Below are 6,366 nucleotides of genomic sequence, written 5' to 3'. Positions count from 1 at the left end.
CTTAGCCACAGACCCATCCACATCTCCATAGGTAAGTACCTTATAATCATCCCAAGATGCAGCAACATCCATCTCCCAAAATTCCACATCAACCAACCCTCTATGTTTGCCTTTTCACAGCATAGTGTCTCCAACCACTACTGATGTCGTAGCACAGACTTCTCGTGCATTAACTCACAACGTAGCTTCACCAACCATGGCACTGCCCCATGACTCACTACCACCTGATAACTAATAAGAAACATCCCATACCATAGACTCACAACTTGTGCCTGAATCAATGACATCATCTCATCAACACCCTATCCTTTCAGGACAAACAAACTCTATAGTCACTTGATCTAAACTTGGTATAGTCAAACCCAATCCAAAGTATGCCTTGACTACCCTCACATTGACCACCATTCCTTGTGAACCTCACAATATAAAGGCAACCCTAGCACACCCTAGTTGGACAACAGCCATGAATGAAGAACTCACTGCCCTCCATCAAAACAAGACTTGGACACTTGTTCCTTGCACACCTTACATGCATATCATATCATTGGTTCCAAATGGGTGTTTAAGTCAAAACTCAAACTCAATGGCACCTTAGATTGACTTAAGGCACGTCTGGTTGCCAAAGGGTTCCATCAAATTGATGGCATTGACTACACTGAAACTTTTTTCCCCATCATCAAACTTGGCACCATACGTATGATTATAACAATAGCTCTCAATTGACAGTGGACTATTCGTCAACTAGATGTAAAAAATAGCTTCTTGCATGGTCTCCTTCAATCGATTCCATCCATGAAGACATCAATTCTACCCATGAAGACATTTTCAGCAAATTATGAAGAAATCAATTCCACCCATGAAGACACTTCAATTCCACCTAAGAAGATACTTTAGCAAATCCCTCACCAATTAATGAAGAAATTAAACCATTGTTACACACTTATTGAAGATCTTATTCCAATCTTCAAGGAGCCTCAAGGAGTCGAATTTTTGAAATTCAAAATATCACAACTGTATCATTCTTTTTTTCTTTTCTTTTTTTCTAAAAGAGAGGGGTGCAATACAAGGACTTCCCAGGAGGTCACCCATCCTAGTACTACTCTCGCCTAAGCGCCCTTAATTGCAGAGTTCTGATGGGATCCAGTGCATTAGTGCTAGAAATAAAATACTACCCATTGTATAGCCTAAGTGTTCACATTGCCACATTTTGAAATAAAATTATTTTTTTTTCTTCCAAATTCAGTCTGTTTCTAATTTTTTTTAAGTCTACAATGATCTCCTTTCTTCATTTTTCTTCTTTTTCTTGTGTGTGCATATATGTGTACAGCCGTGTGAGCTAGAGGGTGAGGGAAAGGGATTTTAGTAGCAGTTTTGTTAGTGACATAGATGTGTAGTGATTCCAAAAAAATAAATAAATTAAATAAATAATTAATTAATTAATTGTTATTATTATTAATTTAATAATATAATATAATAATATATTAATATAATATAATATTGTATATATATATATATATACACCAATCCACCTGAAGATCAAAAGATCATTAAGGAAGAAATGACTGAGATACAGAGAGCTTCTCTACGTTCTCTCTCTCCTCACGTCTCCCTCGCCTCTCTCTCTCTTCGATCTTCTTAATCAAACGTGCACCGATCGGAGAACGGAAAATACCCATGAGTTCCCTTCTCCACCACCTACATTTTAACCAAAGTGGATTTATTGTAGGAACGTCGTAGGCACCACTTCTGAGATAAGATAATCTCTCTCTCTCTCTCTCTCTCCTCAATTTCTCTCAAATCTCCAGCTAAATTGATGATCGGACACCACCACATGGTCCTAGGTTCGATCCTCATCATGTTAGTCGGAGTAGATATTTGATTTAGCGATCCTAGGCACCACTTCAAGGTTAAGGTGAGAAGTACAAATTATGTCAATTATTTTAAAAATCCAACCGGTTAAATTATAATATGTGATTATTAAATTGGAGTATTTGATTATATCATATTTTTGGGGAATATTTTGGAATTAGATTAAATTGCGGGGATTTGATCATACTGGTATTTTTAAATATGATAGAAATTAAATTTGAATATGAAAAGTGGATCAAATCCGCGTTTTTAGAATTTAACCAGCTAATGGGAGTGTGTAAGCTTAGGAATATTAAGATAATTGTAATTTTGGGGTTGAGTTGATTGAACTGGGGAAATGTGATTTTAGGGTTTTGAGCTCCGAACGTCGAGGGTGTGGAATTAGGGATTTTAGTAGACCTCTCAGTAAGTTAGGTAAGCAGAATAAATTATAACAGTAGTTTTTTAGGGAATTAAATGATTGATTAAAATATGTGAAACGCAAATATGGTAAGTAGTTTTGGAAATTAAGATATGGATATATTCCCTATGAATAATATATTATGATTATCAGTTAAAAACTGTGTGGCATGAGGAATAATGAAATGACTGTTATATACTGGGAACGTGATGGAATGGAATGTGTATATGTATCATATGATTATGTTTTTATACATAAATGATAATGTGAGATATACTAAGTATTTTATATGAATATAAATATATGAGAAACTCTTATATGTTTTATTCAGATATGAGATTCATATAGATATGATTTTTGCAGAGATATGATAAAATGTGAATACATATATGTTTTACTGGGAAAATGATGTTGAATGGTGATATACAGATATGATTATACAAAGATATGATAAAATGTGTTATACAGATATGTCTTACTGAAAGGATGATATACGTGATATAAAGATATGTTTGTATAGAGATGTTTTATATAGAAATATTGAATTGAGTTATATACTGATATGAGATGAAATGTGTACTGATATGATGAAGATGAAACAGAAAATGATGAAATTATTACTGATATGATGAGATGTACAAGCATAATGAAATATGAATACAGAAATGTAAAAATGAGAACCCTGATGGACCATAGTATACAGAGCATGGTACCGTTGCTAGCATTGTTTTAGTGCAACCACACGTTTGGTACAGACTGTGGTGAAACAGTCGATTGGGCTAGTGAGAAGGGTAGTGTTGCCCCTTGGAGTCTAGACCAGGATTGGGCAGGCCAATCGTACTATAGACGTGTTCCCTATTTTGATCTAACCGACCAACCACGGTTAGGTTCAACCTTCGGGCTGCACAATCTGATCATGTGAGGTGAATACATGACGATTTGAATAGGGCAGCCATGAGTTACAGACGTGACGTGTATTATATACTGGTGGATGCTCATGAGTTAGGAAATGTTATGAAAAGTGAAAAGTAAAATGAACAACCATGGGTTACAGACGCGTCGTGCTATAGGCTGGTGGATACACATGGGCTAGAAAATGTGAATATGAATATGAGAAATGAAAGAATGTGAAATTGATATGAGAAATGAACAATCGAGGGTTATAGACGCGACATGCTATATGTTGGTGGACACTCATAAGCTAGGAAATGTGAATATGAATATGGAACGTGAAAGAATATGAACATGATTATGAGAAATGAAAAAGTATGTAAATGAAATGAGAATAAACGAGTATGTATATGATCTAAGATTTGAAAGCACATGAATAAGATTTGTGAAAATGAAAATATATGTATATGATTATGAAATGATATGAAAGATTTTGAAAATATGTTTTACATACGTATATGATTATGAGTACATATATGTATACTTTTCCCAGCTAATATACTTATTTAAATGGATGTGTATAATATATCAAAACTCATGTTCCACACACTATCAATAATTTATTCTGTCTTACTAAGAGGTGTCTCACCTAGAATCTAAATATTTTAGGAGATCAGGATAGATCAATAGAGAGAGCTCCGAGATAGAGGGGAGCTGGTACCCTAATAGATAGGATAAGTGTTTTGAGTTGGGAAATGTGATTTGTTAAATTCCCTGGTACATTTGGGTGGATTCTTGGAGTTGTATATGTGTATGTAGAGATGGGTGGTACTCTGGTATTGTACTGTATTCGGTTGGTATTGTATACTGGGCTTAGTTATGATATGTATTTTGCATGAGTATTGTGATTCTAGATGGACTGATCCCCAATACCCTACTTTGGGTCATATCGACATATGGTATTAGAGATGTTTGTGATGTTGATTAATTATTGTTGTTTATTAGGAAAAAAAATAATGGTAGAAAAATTAGGTCGTCACATGATGACCACTACTACTTTGTGGCATTTGGTAACCATCAAAGTGTGTGACATATATACTTTCTCGAAAACCCTAGGGAAAATGAATGTGGAATACGAAGGGAGGTTGGTTTGCATGACCCCATGTAGATAAGATAAGCAGGAAATGGGTCATATTGTCCTTAGTTTCATGTTAGGACTAAACTTATTTGGAATTTTTATATTATTTATTTTCATTTGCAATTATTTAAGCAAAAAATTTAAAAATTCTTACCTTTAGAAAGCGAAAAATATGAAAAAATAAGGCAGTAAAAATTGATTTTTTAGAGCTTTTATTGTGATTATAATTTGTATTTGATTTTCTTTTTTATAGAAAAATCTAAAAAAATTGAAAATACCCAAAAAAAAAAAACTTGTTTTTAGTTGATTATTATACTTTTTTTTTTAATTGTTATCATTAGTTCTATTTAGATGCCCCTTTTATTATTAAAAAATCCAAAATGTGGAAAAGTGCCTAAGTAAAAAGAAAAAGCAATTTTCCTAGGACAAAGATGAGTATATATTGCTTTTGGTTTCTTTTTTCTTTTTTTTTTCTATTTTACTTGTCAAGAAATTCATAAGAGACTTGTTGGTCACTAGTTTAGGTTTTTTTTATTTTTTTATTTTTATTTTTATTACATAGGAACTCTAGCCACCAGGTGCGGCACCAAACTTACGGATCAGCGTCTTCCGCCCCCAGGTTTTGCTGATTAGGGAAAAATCCGGATGCAGACACGACTTCCGTGCATCAATTAGACATTCGGCTAACCCGACCTCCGGGACACATCTCCAATACCTTCCACAGTCCCTGCTGGCTCACAGAGAACTCTCACCATCCACGGTCCCTGCTGGCTCACAAAGTAAACTCTCACCATCCACACGTACTGTTGGCTGCGTGAGTGTATCTACCTAGAATTAAACCCTTGATGCTCCTTCTTACATGCTGATGCCTTTCTACCGCGCCATGCCTGTGGGGGCTAGGTTTTATTTTCATTTTTGTCCATGTTGTAAGCAGTATTATTATTATTATATTTGTTATCATCATTGTTATTATTATTATTATTATCTTGGCTAATTTAGTTGTTGTTAGTAAATATCATTATTATAGTTTGTTCATTACCATCTTAGCATGCATAGGACTCTTGCAATTATAGTTTCGTTATTATTAACATTTAGGGGGCATTCATTTTAGTTAGTATGTTTTCTTCTTTATTTGAATTTTCCTTTTACTCAAACATTCAAAAAATTGAGATTTCCAAAGCATCGAAATAATTATTGTGTTGAATTTATTTCCTTCTCATGAATTTTGTGATTAATTGTTTGTTGCTAAATTGATTCAAAAGATCTTGAGAAACAAAGTTCTTGAATGGAGGCAAGGATAGGTAAACCTTTCCATCTATGGAGTTGCTTGTTTGTCTTAGGAAAGTTTGTGTCTAGAGTTTCTTAGCATACATTACTTAATGTTTATCATATTTCCTTATTAAGCATAACAAATTCTGTAACTTGTTTAACTATGTACAAGTCCCTCAATAAAAATGTCAGCCAAGTATTGATGTGAGGGAACAAATGTCAAGTTAAGGAGCTTGGATTTTACTTTCTCTCAAACAAAATATTGACAATATAATTCTATATGTTTTGTTCTTTAATGAAAAACAAATATCAAGTGAAGCATCCCTTGATTTGTCACAAATTTTGTAAATTTCCTACCACAAATTCAGATCTAACTTTCTTGATCTGCACACCAAACCGAGTCAATCATTTTAACAAAATATTTAAACAATTATGGAGTTTCCTCCTTGGATTTCATCATGTATATCTAGGTGCTCCTCAAACAATCATCAATAATTGTGAAGAAATATGATTATCCATTAAGTCTTAAGACCATAAAGTTCCCATGTATTAAGGTGGACTAAATAAAAAATATTGTCAAACTTATTATTTCTGGTAGTGTAAGTAATTTAACATTGTTTGGCCCAGTGACATATATCACATGGTCCTAGGTCTTTATTGCCAGACAAAATTAAATTACCAAAACTAGACTTTATTATTGAAACTAGAATATGCCCCAGTCTTCAGTGTAATATTGTCCTTATGACTATTTTGGTAGCATTGTCTCGAACCCTTCCAACTTGATCAAAGTAGTAAAGAT

The 6,366-nt window shown here is 33.7% G+C and overlaps 1 pseudogene; it reads right to left on the bottom strand.

Annotated features, from left to right (window-relative positions):
• Window positions 1-1,052: 1,052 nt before the first annotated feature.
• On the bottom strand, window positions 1,053-1,173 carry LOC131156798 (5S ribosomal RNA; annotated as a pseudogene).
• Window positions 1,174-6,366: the final 5,193 nt, after the last annotated feature.

The sequence above is a fragment of the Malania oleifera genome, chromosome 5 (genome assembly GCF_029873635.1).
Source record: "Malania oleifera isolate guangnan ecotype guangnan chromosome 5, ASM2987363v1, whole genome shotgun sequence".
Taxonomy (NCBI): Eukaryota; Viridiplantae; Streptophyta; class Magnoliopsida; order Santalales; family Ximeniaceae; genus Malania; species Malania oleifera.
This window is presented reverse-complemented; position numbering and strand designations above follow the sequence as displayed.